The 15,721-nt window shown below is 37.1% G+C and overlaps 1 protein-coding gene across 22 annotated transcripts in view; it reads right to left on the bottom strand.

The window, feature by feature from the left end:
- Positions 1 to 15,721, bottom strand: part of ZFAND6 (zinc finger AN1-type containing 6) — an 83,955-nt gene that overhangs the window by 55,478 nt on the left and 12,756 nt on the right. For 7 of the 22 annotated variants that reach the window (XM_054452358.2, XM_054452353.2, XM_054452365.2 and 4 more), the window contains exon 2: positions 2,841 to 2,911. The exons of 12 other annotated variants lie outside the window; for them this stretch is intronic. The gene's annotated coding sequence lies outside the window, so the exon portion shown is untranslated. Of the gene's footprint in view, positions 1 to 2,840; positions 2,912 to 6,809; positions 6,948 to 14,824; positions 14,929 to 15,721 lie in introns of those variants that run through there. 3 more of the 22 variants (XM_054452360.2, XM_054452363.2, XM_054452366.2) reach the window with 3 other exon arrangements.

Here is a 15,721-nt window from a genome sequence, read left to right as displayed (position 1 = left end):
GATTTTCTCTGATAGCACTTAGAAGCAGAGTAGATGGCAAAACTGGTCAAAGATTCAAAGCTAAGAATATTGGGAAGAAAACTGATTGAAGAGGGAACTGAAGCTAGAGGAGAGAATGAAACAAGAGGTGCTGGGACCGGAGATCTTGATAAAGCTTAAAACTTAAGAATAAACATGTTGGGAAAAGGAGAATGAGCATTGGAATGACAGGAGGCTACAGTCAGAAAAGTAGGATATTAAGCATTCCAAATCAGAGTTGTTATTAGTCATTTAGGAAATGCAAATTAATCCCACAATAGAATACCACTCCACATCCACTAAAATGGTTAAAATTTAAAAGACTGACCACACCAATTTTTGGTGAGGGTGAAGAGAAACAGAATTCCCACGGACGACTAGTGGGCATGTAAAAAACTACAGGCACTTGGGAAAACAGTTTGACCATTTCTTATGAAGTTAAACATGCAATTATCCTAAGACCTAGAAATTCCACTCCTAGGTTTCTACCCACAAAGAACAAAAACATATGCCACACACTTGTACACAAATGTTCACAGTGGCATTATTCACAACAGCCAAAGCATAAAAGCAGCCAAGTGTCCATACATAGATGAATGGATAAAGAAAATGTGGTATGTATATATAGAGAGTATTATTCCACCTTTAAAAGGAATGAATTTCTGATACATGCTACAATCTGGATGAACCCTGAAGACATTATGCTAAATTAAATAAGCCACACTACAGAAGGACAGATATTGTGTGATTCCACCTACGTGAAATACTTGGAATGGTCAAACTCACAGTGACAGAAACAATGTTGGTTACCACTGACTGGGGGGGACGTGATTGGGAGTTACAGTTTAATGGGTACAGTTTTGGTTTGGGACAATTTTTATAGTTCTGGAGATGGAAAGTGGTAATAGTTATACAACAATGTGAATGTATTTAATACTACTGAACAGTCTATTTAAAAACAGTTTAAATGGTAAATTTTATGTATATTTTATCACAATAAAAGATTAAGCTAATGATAGATAGTGCTACATGAATGTACCTCAAAAACATTTTAAGGTCATGTATGTTATTATTCCATTTATATGAAATGTCAAGAAAGGGCAAATCTATAGATTACTGGTTACCCATAATGGGTAGTAGGAAAAGGGATTGTTTACAAATTGGTTCAAGGAATATTTTGGGTGACAGAAATGTTCTACAAGTGGATTGTGGTAGTAACAACATAACTTTATAAATTTACTAAAGAATACTGAACACTTATGAAACAGGTGAATTTTGTGGTATGTAAATTATACCTCAATATAAAAAGTTTTAGGCCGGGTACAGTGGCTCACGCCTGTAATCCCAGTACTTTGGGAGGCCGAGGCGGGCAGATCACCTGAGGTCGGGAGTTTGAGACCAGCCTGACCAACATGGAGAAACCCCATCTCTACTAAAAATACAAAATTAGCTGGGTGTGGTGGTGCATGCCTGTAATCCCAGCTACTTGGGAGGCTGAGGCAGGAGAATCACTCGAACCCGGCAGGCGGAGGTTGCAGTGGGCCGAGATCGCACCATTGCACTCCAGCCTGGGCAACAAGAGGGAAGCTCCATCTCAAAAACAAATAAATAAATAAAATAAAAATTTTTTTCACCTATTGAAGTGCCAATAACTAAAAAAAATTAATATATCTACTGGCATGGATGCAGATAAACTACCTTTTTTTATAGGTCTGGAGACGAAGAGTGTAATACTTATACAATGGTAAGTATCTGTGTATCTAAACATAAAAAAGGTACAGTAAAAATACAGTATTATAATCACACGTGACCACAGTCTATATGCAGTCCATCACTGACCAACATGTCATTATGTGGCACATGACTATACATGTAAAGATTTCACAAAATATCCTAAAGTTAAACACACGCACAAAATACACCAGGATTTTAAAACAGTGTGTACAATATGATCCCCATTAAAAACATTAAACCTAGGTATGCATGTTTATAGAAAAAAGGCTAGAAAAATACATAGCCTTTTTTCCATTTTTATTGCTAACTAGTTAGATGATGAGTGTTTTTTGTTTTTGCCTATCCATTTGCCAAATTTTCCATAATTAATATGTATTTCAATTGTATGATCAGAAAAGTTCAGAAGTGGAATTGTTTTAAGCAATGATTAAGGTCGTGATTTTGGGAGTTGATTACGAAAGCTCTGGAGACAAAGGTCATAGGAGTTAAAAAAATTAATTTACTTTGAAATTTAAATGAATTTATGTATTCAATAAAAATTAAGCATTTCCTATGTGCCAGCTACGGTTCTGGGATCTGAGGATACAGTAACGAATAAAACAGACCCAAATCCCAGCATTTACAGTAGTGGAAAGTCACTTGAACAGAGTGAAGAACTTAAACCAGGTACAAAAATTCTAAACGAATGTGAAAGAACGATGGAGAGAAGAAATAGAAATAATGAACAGGAGTAGCCTTGACACGTGACAGAAGAGTAATGGTCTGAAAACACAGAACTCACTCTCCTTTTAACCTCCTGGTATGAAGTATGGAAGAATCAGCAGCCAACACTTGAGGACCAGAAGGAAAGTGGCGTCCTTTGAAAGATGAAAGCTTCAGTTAGGGAAGGAGACAAAGATTCTGTGAGGAGTTAAGTATCTTGTTCACTACAGAATAGAGCTCTAGAGCAAAAGGGATGAGTAGTGAACTGTATTTGGTATAGGAACCAAGTGGGCATGGCAGGATTGACTGACTTAAAAATTCTTAACTAGGTTCAGACTGCAGCTTAAGAGACATTCTGAGGCTTGATGATGCAGGATGACACTCACCTGGTCCTCAGATGCTGGGACAGCATGTATTATTTATCACTGGATCCTCAGAGTCTAATACAGAGTCAAATCTGCAGGTTAGTAAAAGCAAAAACCTTCAATGACTTGAAGAGAAAATCCTAAATCTCAAAATTCAACATAGCTCAGGAACTTGCTCCAAGAAATAGCTTTGCCTAACTTAGTATTGTTTTCAAGGAAACTATCATTCTCTCTGCCAACCCGGCTTCACGCCTTGGTCATTTCTGACACACTGCCCCCATGTAAATTAGTAATTAAATCAATACTCCTCATCTAACTCTTTTATGCCATTACATCTGGTTTAGGCCCTCCTCCCTCCCACTTCTTGGCCAGTTAGGCCTCAGTTATTAGGAAGTATATCCTTTATCCAAAATGTTTGGGACCAGAAGAGTTTCAGATTTCAAATTTTTTCGTATTTTGGAATATTTGCATTATATACTTAACAGTTGAGCATCCCTAATCTGAAAATCCAAAATCTGAAATGCTCCAATGAACATTTTCTTTCAGCATCGTGTCTGCACTCAGAAAGTTTCCAATTTTGGAGTATTTCAAATTTCGAATTTGGGATGATCGACCTACACTTCGTAAATCTCACTTAATCTCTTGCCTCTCTGAACTGATTTGCAGCAACTATCTGTGTGCTGTAATCATGCCTAACCCTGATCTAGGCTTAAACAGACTTCGTAAGAAGCAGAGTGCTATAATATTGAGACAAGGCCTGGATTCAAATCCGAGCTGTTTCTTCTTAGATGCACAACCTTGAACCCATGCCACTTTACTGCCTAAGAGGATATTTAAATCCTCTCAGGATGATCAGACCACACCCCAGATCAGTAATTCAAAGGTTTTCCATCACTAAGAGAATAGGCTTAGCTCATCTTGTCTATCAAGCCTCATTCTCCTGCCGTTTTTCCTCCTGGGCCCTAAAGCTCTCAACTTCCACGCTTTTGAGAAGGAATTTCGCTCTGTTGCCCAGGCTGGAGTGCAATGGCATGATCTGAGCTCACCGCAACCTCCTCAGCCTCCTGAGTAGCTGGGATTACAGATGCTCACCACTATGCCCAGCTGATTTTTGTATTTTTAGTAGATACACGGTTTCACCACATTGGCCAGGCTACTCTCAAACTCTTGACATCGGCTTCCTGAAGTGCTGGGATTACAGGCATGAGCCACTGTGCCCAGCGTAACTTCCATGCTTAATCATCTCCATGAACAGGCTTTTCTCTCAAGTTACAAGACTTACCTAACATCCCTTTCACTCACTCTGGTTAACTTCTATTTATTTTCTAAGTCTTAGCACAGCCACTTTACAGTTTTCTCTGACTCTGCTCCAATGATAATCTGGTCTCTTTTCTCCCTCATTATCATTTAACATAAATTCTCTGCATGTTTCCCCAACATATCATAAGTTCTTAGCATAGCACCTAGTAGTTCCTTAAGAAACCTGTGCAGAATTTATTATTATGGATAATACCACCACCAATTCACAGGGCTGGGAGCTTTAAAATAACATATGTATAAGTCGGGTGCGGTGGCTCATGCTTGTAATCCCAGCACTTTGGGAGGCCGAAGCGGGCGGATCACGAGGTCGGAGATTGAGACCATCCCGGCTAACACGGTGAAACCCCGTCTCTACTAAAAAACACAAAAAATTAGCCAGGCGTGGTGGCAGGCGCCTATAGTCCCAGCTACTCGGGAGGCTGAGGCAGGAGAATGGCGTGAACCCAGGAGGCGGAGCTTGCGGTGAGCCGAGATCGCGCCACTGCACTCCAGCCTGGGCGACAGAGTGAGACTCCGTCTCAAAATAAATAAATAAATACAACAACATATGTATATATGTATAGGATACATAGTAGGTGCTCAGTCCACCATCATTTTTTCTATCCCATATCCACCTCAGAGAAAACTTTATAAAAGAAAATTAAGGGCGGTGAAGACAGTTCAATTGAATAATAAATTTCTAAGATGGAATTCTGATTTTTAGTTCATAGGAAATCAAAGAACCAGAAGATATAAACTGAGCAAAACAAGGAGGGAAGCATGGTCCAATCCTCATAATAAACTCCTTAAATATCTGGAACTCTTACCAATTTCCATCATTTGACACTCACTAAAGAATGAATAATCCCTGCTATATCCATCTGTCAATCTTTCCTACCTTTCCCAGAAAGTCACTTGACAGTGATATTGAGATACCAAACCCAAAGGTTTAGGAACATTAGTAAAATTACTCACATTACCACGGAGCTTCAAAAACAACAACCGGTAGTCTCCCTGCCTTGAATTCCTCTCCCTAAGTAGACCTTCCCTCTCTAAGTAGACCTGAATAGCAAGATCATGCTCTGGTGTCAGCCTTCCCAATTTGAATCTAGGCTCTGCCACATAACCTTTGTCAATTTGTCCTATCTGTCTATAACCTGTTTAACCTTTGTCAATTTTTCCTATCTCTCTATAACTTAGCATTACCATCTGCGAAATAGGCACAACAATAATATCTATCTCATGATATTGTGAGAACTTAAAAAGTTAATGTGTCTGATAGTGTCCAATATGAATTGCAATTAAATTAATATTCCAAACCCTGTTTTTACCACTTATTTGCATAGAAGCCTTCATAATTCACCACTGCTCACAGTCACACCATTCCCATATCCTATGTGTACTCCATGCCTCTTCCCCACCTGGGCTTACTGGAAAAATGAGAAATTAAATGGCACCTGCTAAACCAGCAAAATTTTGGTTGGCATATCCAGAATCTATTACTCCCTCCATTTTGCCATTCCAGGACTGCCTCTTTCCGGGTAAATAAAATAAAGCTTTTAGTGTACATCCAGTCTCAAACCTATCTGACAAATCTTCTAGGAATGTCTCAGATTTTACTTTTCCTAATTTTCTTATCATCTTAGCTTATCTTTCGTCCCACTTGAACTTCTACAGCAATCATCTATAACAAACACAATTTTGCACTCAGTAATATATGATCCTGACATTAAACTAAATTAAGTCTGGCCCAAGGCTGCCTCCATCCATATTTTAGGTTTGGCCCAAAGTTTCTCTCTACATAGTAAGCTATAAAGTTAACTTGATATGTAAGCAGACTGTAACCTACTCTTGTAATAAGTAGCCAAGTCTCAGCCAATCACAGTAGCTGAGTTTCAGCCAATCATAGGTGGCCAACTGTTCAAATTGTGTTCAGATGAGGCAAAGGCTGAGCTGTAACTAATCCAGCTGTTACTGTACCTCACTTCCCTTTGCTGTATGTATGTCACTTCCCTTTTTCTGACCATAAATGTTATCTGACAATACGGTACTCTGCAGTCCTCCTGAACTGTTCTGGTTCTGGGAGCTGCTTGGTTCTTGAATTGCTTTTTGCTCAATTAAATTCCATTAAATTTGTCTAAAGTCTTTCACACTGACTTATCAGATACGAAATACTCATATCCCCTACTTTTATCAAACAGTATGTGAGTTTCCTCCAGAAAACGACCATTTTACAGTACTTTACAAGCTCATCTGACTGTGTAACTAGTTTGACTACCTGACTAGGCTATATGCACACAACTCAATAAAAATTTGTTACTGAAACAATTATTTTAGGCAATCAATGTCACCTTTTCAGTATAGGTTTTCATTTGAAAGTCTGCAAAGAATAAATTTTTCTACAAAAAGTAAATGTATTTTTTAAATTCCTACAGCTACTGAGACTTAGTATTCATTCAGAGAAAAGATAACCTTACAGTAGTCCACCCTTATCGACTGATAAAGTGTGTGTATTTGTCCCCACTCAAATCTCATGGTGAACTGTAATCCCCAGTATTGGAAGTGGGGCCTGATGGGAGGTGACTGGATCATGGGGATGGAGGAGTTCTCACGAATAGCTTAACACCATCCCCTTGGTGCTGTCCTTGAGATAGTTTTCACAAGATCTGGCTGCTTAAAAGTGTGTGGTACCTCTCCGCACTCCACTCTCTCTTTAGCTCCTGGCTTTTGTCATGTGATGCACCAGCTCCCTCTTTGCTTCCGCAGTGATTGTAAGCTTCCTGAGGCATGATCACAAGCTGAGCAGATGTCTGGTGCCATGTCTCCTGCACAGCCTGAAGAACCATGAGTCAATTAAACCTCTTCTCTTTATACTCAGTCTCACGTATTTCTTTACAGTAATGCAAGAATGACCTAATAAATCCAAGATTTCATTGTCAGCTGTTTCAGTTAGCTGAGATCAACCACAACCTGAAGATACTAAGATGTTTTGAGAGAAAGAGGGAGGGAGATGATATCACATAACTTTTATTACAGTATAATTATTCTATTATTGTTAATTTCTTACTATGTCTAATTTATAAAACTATGTCATAGGTATGTATTTATGTATAGGACAAAACACAGCAAATATGGGTTTGGTACTATCCACAGGGGGTCTTCAAACGTATCCCCCATGGATAAGGGGCAACTACTGTATATATTTTAAACAATTATCTACAAAATTTAAGAAAACTGGTTGTGTAGGCCGGGTGCAGTGGCTCATGCCTGTAACCCTAGCCCTTTGGGAGGCCGAAGTGGGTGGATCACCTGAGGTCAGGAATTCAAGACCAGCCTGGCCAACATGGTGAAACCCCGTCGCTACTAAAATACAAAAATTAGCTGGTCATGATGGTGGGTGCCTGTAATCCCAGCTACTCGGAGGCTGAGACGGGAGAACTGCTTGAACCCTGGAGACGGTGGTTGCAGTGATTGGAGATTGCACCACTGCACTCCAGCCTGGGTGGCTGAGCAAGACTCTATCTCAAAGAAAAAAAAAAACAAGAAAGAAAGGGAAAAAAAACCAGAAAAACGGTTGTGTATTCTGTTTCTCAAAGCTAAGGGCCAGGCGTGGTGGCTCATGCCTGTAATCCCAGCATTTTGGGAGACCGAGGCAGGTGGCTCACGAGGTCAGGAGATCGAGACCATCCTGGCTAGAGTGAAACCCCAACTCTACTAAAAATACAAAAAAATTAGCTAGCTGGGTGTGGTGGCGGGCGCCTGTAGACCCAGCTACTCGGGGAGGCTGAGGCAGGAGGATGGCGTGAACCCAGGAGGCAGAGCTTGCAGTGAGCCAAGATTGAGCCACTGCACTCCAGCCTGGGCGACACAGCGAGACTCCGTTTCAAAAAAAATAAATAAAAAAAAAGCTAAGGAAAACATTATTTTCAAATTATATATCATATAAATCTATTATAACATTCAAAATCTATTAAGTCGTTATTTTACATTTTTATTATTTAACGTATACCAAAAGAACAGCAAAAGAAAGAACAGAGTGGGCTGGGCACGGTGGCTCACGCCTGTAATCCCAGCACTTTGGGAGGTCGAGGTGGGCGGATCATGAGGTCAGGAGATTGAGATCATCCTGGCTAACACGGTGAAACCCCGTCTCTAATAAAAATACAAAAAATTAGCCAAGCGTGGTGGCGGACGCCTGTGGTCCCAGCTACCTGGGAGGCTGAGGCGGGAGAATGGCGTGAACCAGGAGGCAGAGCTTGCAGTGAGCCGAGATGGCGCCACTGCACTCCAGCCTGGGTGACGGAGCGAGACTCCGTACCCCCCCCCCAAAAAAAAAAAAAAAAAAAGGAAAGAAAGAACAGAGTAAACAGATAATCTACAGAATAGGAGAAAATATTCACAAACTATGCACCTCTGACAAAGATCTAATATCCAGAATTCAACAAGCAAGAAACAAATAATCCCATTAAAAAACGAGCAAAAGACATGAACACATACTTCTCAAAAGACATAAATACAGCCAACAAATACATGAAAAAAGCTCAACATTACCATCACTCATCATTAGAGAAATGCTAATCAAAATCAAAATATCATCTCACACCAGTCAGAATGGCTATTATAAAAAAGTCAAAAAAATGACAGATGTTGCTGAGGTTTCCCAGAAAATGGAATGCTTATACACTGTTGGTGTTAATGTCAATTAGTCCAGCCACTGTGGAAAACAGTTTGTAGATTTCCCAAAGAACTTAAAACACAACTACCATTAGACCCAGCAATCCCATTACTGGGTATATACTCAAAAGAAAATAAATCATTTTACCAAAAAGACACGTGCACTCGTTTATGTTCATCACAGCACTATTCACAACAGCAAAGACACAGAATTAACCTAGGTGCCCATCAACAGTGGACTAGATAAAGAAAATGTGGTACATATACATTATGGGATACTATGCAGCCATAAAAAAGAACAAAATCATGTTCTTTGTAGCAACATGGATGGGGCTGGAGGCCATTATCCTAAGTGAATTAATGCAGGACAGAAAACTAAATACCACGTTTTCACCTATACGTGGGAGCTAAGCACTGAGTACACAAGGACATAAAGATGAGAACAATAAACACTGGAGACAGTAAGAGGAAAGGGCTGGGGAGAGGCGAGTGCTGAAAAACTATTAATACCTATCAGGTACTATGTTCACTGAGTGATGGGATCATTTATACATCAAACCACAGTGACATGCAATTTACCCATGTAACAAACCTACACATGTACCCCTGAACCTAAAATAAAAGTTGAAAAAATAAAATATAGCAAAAGACTATTTTGGATAGTAAATAATGCCACATTAAAAGTTTTGAAGGCCAGGCGCAGTGGCTCACAAGGGTCAGGAGTTCGAGACCAGCCTGGCCAACATGGTGAAACCCCGTCTCTACTAGAAATACAAAAATTAGCCAGGCGTGGTGGCAGACACCTGTAGTCCCAGCTCCTTGGGAGGCTGAGACAGGAGAATCGCTTGAACCAGGGAGGTGGAGGTTGCAGTGAACCGAGATCACGCCACTGTGCTCCAGCCTGGGTGACAGAGCGAGACTGTCTCCAAAAAAAAAAAAAAAAAGTTTTGATAGTATGGCGCTTCCTGCCTCTAAAAACTTGTAATTGGTAAAAAAAAAAAAAAAAAGAAAAAAAAAAAGAAAAGAAAAACCACTCCTATTCTTATAATGGGTAATTCATGGATTTTTACTATGCTTATGATTACCTTTAATTCCCAACTACAGTTAATAATTTGATCCCTTCAAAGAAACGAACATTGGTAATATTTACCTGTATTTCAAAAGTTTCATCAATTTGACCTTTTTCGTTTACCACCAAGTTGCTTTCAAAGCTATGAATAAAAAGGCTACTTTTTCTTTTTTTGGTCCAATAGAGGTCCTCTTGCTTTAAAATATGTTAGAGGGGGAATGGCACAGAGAACAAAGAGAAAATATTTTAAATGAAAATGATTCCAAATCAACTATTTTTCTGTTCACGTCAATTTTATTTGTAAGTAATGTTGGCTGCAGTATTTAACTTTTTTGATGATAGAATATTTGATGCAAAATAATCTATGTAGCCTCTCTACCCTATGTATAAGTTACTGAGTAAGTTATTTGACTTTTGTTCACAGGCAGGTGCTTTATACACCCGGATGCAGAATGAGCACAAGGTCCAAGCCAATAGTTATTTAAGGAGTTGTTAGCATTTCAAATAGCTTAAAGTGCTTTTGCACTTTGCCTAATCTTCCCACTACACAGCTTGGTCTCAAGCTTTTATTAAATGTGAGGAATTCAACAGCTATGAAACTCAAAACTATATGCATAAGGAAAACTACCTTTACTTTGCCTGTGCCTCATTCTTTTATCTTCTTATATGCCGGGGCTGCTAAAATGTTTAATATCCTTTATCAAAGTGTTCCAGAAAACTGTCAGAAATACTTTTTTTTTTTAATGTTTGTTTCCTTAAAGCATTTTTAGACAGGCAGCAAGTTTTCACTATGCCTTAGAAGAAGGAACTACAAATAGCTGGTGGTTAAAGAGTGAAGTGGAATGATGTGAGGGGAAAAAAGGAACAGAGAAGTAAGCTCAGGAAAGCACACAGCTCAGTGCGTAAGGGAAAGGACTTCCGGTCTGACAAACCTCAGTTTTAAAGTATGCTAGTCACTTACCAGCCAAGGAGACCTTAGACAAACTAGCTAGCCTTTCTAAATTGACTTACTGGTTCGATGAGAGTAACAGTATCTAGCGTGGGGACCATCTGAGAGAATGTTTAGCACAGAATCAGCTGGTGTTATTCTTCACTCTAGCTAGTATTCACTAACGAATATGAAGCAGAGAAAAACAGATATGACTGCACAGTAAAGAATGTATTATACAGAGCCTAAAATGGAAATGAAGATCAATTAGGGGGGCGTTTAGTCATCTAAGAAATCATATCGTGTGGCCTTATGCTAACACGTGAAGGAAATAAAGATCGATTCTAGAGACACTGAATTTAAAATTTATAGGCTAATTGTGGCTAACTGGTGATGAAGAAGAATCAGAATGACAATCAGATTCTGGCTTGGGTGGCAGTATCACCCATTTACTATGACTTTTGGTGAGCTGGATAAATATGGGTCTCAGGCACAAAAAAAATTTTGGATTTTAGATTCAGATGTTGGAACCATTAATACGTATAGTATGTTAATTAAAGATATGGGACTGAAGATTATCAAAAGGGAAGTCTAGAGAAGAGTTAAGAACAAAATCCTATGAACTTCTATTACTTAATGGTTGTAAAGAAGAAAAATTTGCAAAGGACACACAGATCACTAATGAGGAAAGCACAGACAGTATCATGAAAATAATGAGAAGAGTTTCAAGCAGGAAAAGTAGTCAATGGCACTAAATGTTGCTGAGAAATCTAGTACTTACAAAAATCTATTGGTAGCAGTTGACACAGGGTATTTATATTGCGGAGGGGAAAAAAGGTATAAACAGGGATAGATGGATCTGCTCTCTTCTACCAAAGCACTACTAACCACAAAACTGTTTCGAGTTCATTTTCTCCAATGGCATACAAACACAGAAAACCAAATTTAGTCAAGCAAGTTCATAGACACGTCAGTTCAAAAATTAGCATTAATAGGTTTCAACAAAAAGGGCTCTAGGTTCTTTCAAGTTTTATCAACTTACTGCCCATTAAATTTTTTCCTCATATTATTTGGAGGGAAAAAAAATCACTATGTTCCTCTTGAATGGCGTCTAACAACAGAGACTTTCAATATATTATTTTTGAAATAAAACGCAACCATCACTCTTCATATCTTGACCCAAGTACCTAGGTCAATTTAAAACTTTTCTTCTCCTTGTAGAAAACTAGTTTCCACTCTCCCTAGGAAACCAAAAAGATATTCCCTAAATCTGTCAATATAAGATCAGTAGCACTGCAGAATTACAGTTACAGAAACCACTAAAAGAACATCACTTCTTTACCTTGGGGTACCCAGCAAAATGTAATCAATAGCTAAACTTTCACTACAGTATTTACAATTACCTTTATCTCTATTTGGTAGCAATAACATTAAATTTTATTAAGACAACAATCAAATTACATGTTGTCAAATTACCAATATTTGTGATAGAAACACGGAAAATTTTTAATTTTAAATTTCTCTCTTCTATCCCAAATGTTCAACACCAAAGTATCTGAAAAAAAAAATCAAACAATAAAAGTAGACATTAAAAAAAAAAAACCTTCCTCTGAAACAAACACAATGGCAAACATACCAGCATTAGCTCTGAAAGTCAGAGATACTAAATTATCAGTTAATTGAAATAAAAGTTGACACAACGTAAGTTAAATTATTTAAATTGCAAAATGAGCTAGACTAACTCAATACCATACATGCTTAACTACTGGTTGCATCAATGAGTTATAGCCCAGCCTATGGCTTATCATTACTCCTCATTTGTAAGAAAAATAGGATTGTCTTAGAATTGTCTTTGATTTTAACACAACTTAAGTTTATTCTGGAACGTTACTCAACTAGTTTATAAGCCAGTTATGCCTATTTCATTTAACAGACGAGCTAGTAAGAGTATACATAATTCGTGGTCAGTGCCAACAAAGCATGCTCTTAAAGACAAATAGAAACAACATATGTCTAGCACCACTATACGTCTGTAAAGTTAAGTTCTTACCTTTAACTGAAACCTATAAAATACTGGAAAGATGCTGATACACCATTTCAAAGCCTGTAATTATTCATAAAAGTTATCTGTTTCCAAAGTGTATTTTTAAAAACTCAAAATTAAGAAGCGCACAAATAATGACAAAGGTTATTCATACATGTTTTTGAGACAGGTAAAGTTAACTGGCACTACTCCAGTCTCCTCCTAAAAATGTTTCTGATATATTTTCTTGAAAGAAAATATTTCTTCTGGTATGTGCTCACCAGAAGAAAAAGAAAAGCCAGCCTGAATAACAAAGCCAGTGTAAAACATTAAGCCCCATACTTACTAATAGCAACACATACACTAAGTATATAAAATATCTAAGAGACACAATTGCTCACTTAAGTGGGTAAAAGTGTTTCCAATTTCCCTCAGCTGATTTTAATATCCAGAAAAATTGATTTATATCCATCTACATCTTGGAAAATGGTGTTCAAAATAGGCTTTTAGGCAAAAACTAATCAACAAGTCAGAGAGCTCCATAGGCACACTTTACCAGAACATTTAAGGGGCTACACATCAGAAAAACTTTGAAGCATATTATGCTGGTGTCGATATAAATTGGTATAACTTTTTAGAAAAACAATTTGGCCAGTGAAGTGTTCATTATCCTTTGATCTAGGTAAGGCCACTCCAGGATTTTTCCAAAAGAAATCTTTTTTAAAAAGGAAAATATTTTACAGCTACACACAGGTGTATTCAACGCAATACTATTAAACATGGCGAAAAATTAGAACCTAAAAGTAGACAATTCAAAAAACTAGGTTAATTAAGGTCACATCAATTTAAGAAAATTACATAGTTACTGAAATGAAAACAATTTCAACAGATAGTTAAGTGAAAACATAAAACTGCACAGATTCATAATTATTGGAAAAATGCAAGAATATAAGATAGAGAAGGGAACAGGAAAAAAATGATATGACCAAACAATGATCTTCTGGTGGGTAGATAGGTAACTTTTCTTGGTTTCATTATTATTACATTATTGTTTAAACAACAGATATAGCAGAAAAGCATTAATTTAAAAACCTTTGCATGATCCGGAACAAGTAGCATAGCAAATACAATGGCTGAAAACGCTTAGCTGGCATTTGGTCTGATTATTGCAATGATTATTGCAATTTATACCTTAATTTCTATGAGAACAAAGAGCAACAATATAAAGAAAACAGTCTCTAAAAAATATTCTTGTACTGAAATACACTACAATTACGTCATAAATAAGAAATGTAAATAGGATCAGATACTTTAAAAAAAAGTTGTAGTAGCCTACCTATAGCTTTTAAAAATATAAATCCTTTCATTTCCTGTTTCAAAATGTTAATTACTTATCTCCACCTTTGAAAGAAATGAAGAGTTTGAATGAAGAAAGCAGTTTTACTTTGTTCATCAATGGCCTTTTTAATTATGAGCATATTAAAAATTATGAGCATATTAAAAATGTCAACATATTGTTAAATTAAAATATACTGAAATTAAAAGGGGTGCTGTGCTAGGGTTAAAAAAATTAAACAGTTGGCATTTCAATTTACTAAAAAAGACTTATTTAAGCCTATCACATTTATCTTTCAGCAACTTAACATTTTAAGTTTCAGGAAAATGACATATCAAATGAACCTCCTCAAGATGTCATTTATAAAAACTGACAACTGACTGTTCAAACAACCAATCGAAAAAAAAAGCCTGTTATTGGAGATGATTTTGAGTCTAAGATGTTTTAATGACACTCATATTCTGAACTAAAAATAATGATAGGAGAAAGTCAAGTTTGATTCTCTGAACACCTATTTCCTGTCCAAAGAGCCCTTTTGTTCTGCTTCCCTGCTTAATTTTAGTGTTCAGTTTGCATCAGAAAATAAAAACAATGACAAAACCTAGCACACACAGAATCATAAAGGAGCAAAATTATAAAATAAAGGATCATAAAAAGATTAGAACAAAAATCCTACCAACAAAACCTCCACAATTTTCTGTTTGCTTCACCTCAGATTAACTTCACTTGAAGCTGTACTCCAAAGCAACCAAACCTGAATAGCAAGCTCCACCTTCTCCAATTCTAGTGGCTGAAGAGTAAAATCTCCTCCCTGTTAGTGAAACTGATAATTGTGATTGGATACGGCTAATATCCATTATTTTAAAGAACTTTTCCTTGCTAGCAGGTTAGGTTAGACACACTAAAACCCCCTGGATAAGCTGGTTTCTTAAAGAAACAGTAGATAAGGTTTCAGTTTTCCCATCATATACTGTTTGTTTGCTTACCCTTGTCTAGGTGAAAAATAAACTAAGTAACATAAATGAAAATCTCACAGAAGCAGCTGTGACCAATTGTTTAAAATACAATGCTTTTAATCTAAATCATTTATTTCTATGGAGCAATGAAGGTGAAGTTATGCTTTAAAGACAGATTATTTTTAATAGAGTTCACATTTTACCTGAAAATTGTAAAATGACAACAGAAAATCCATTACAATATGTTGCTAAGAGGAACAAACCAATGTTTTTTTCTAAGACTTAAAGAGAAAACTATAACTTAAGTGAAAATATACAGCACTAAAATACTGAATGCAAAAGATTCATTTCTAAGCTATCAAACTCACTGACACTTATGTTCTCAGTATCACAACAGAGTAGAAATTTCAGTGACATCAAAGGTTGATATTTCTACTTAAAACTGAAGAAAATACTGGGCAGAAATATTATTACATTTAACAGATCTGACATGTGAGTGTTTTGCCAAGGTTAATGCTTAACCATTTGCAAACAGAGATCTAAAAGCACAAGGCACATGTTCTAATGACATGTTCAGGTATAAAATTTAGAAAAATTTAAGTCTTTTTCATCTTTTT

This window comes from Pongo pygmaeus, chromosome 16 (genome assembly GCF_028885625.2).
Source record: "Pongo pygmaeus isolate AG05252 chromosome 16, NHGRI_mPonPyg2-v2.0_pri, whole genome shotgun sequence".
Taxonomy (NCBI): Eukaryota; Metazoa; Chordata; class Mammalia; order Primates; family Hominidae; genus Pongo; species Pongo pygmaeus.
This window is presented reverse-complemented; position numbering and strand designations above follow the sequence as displayed.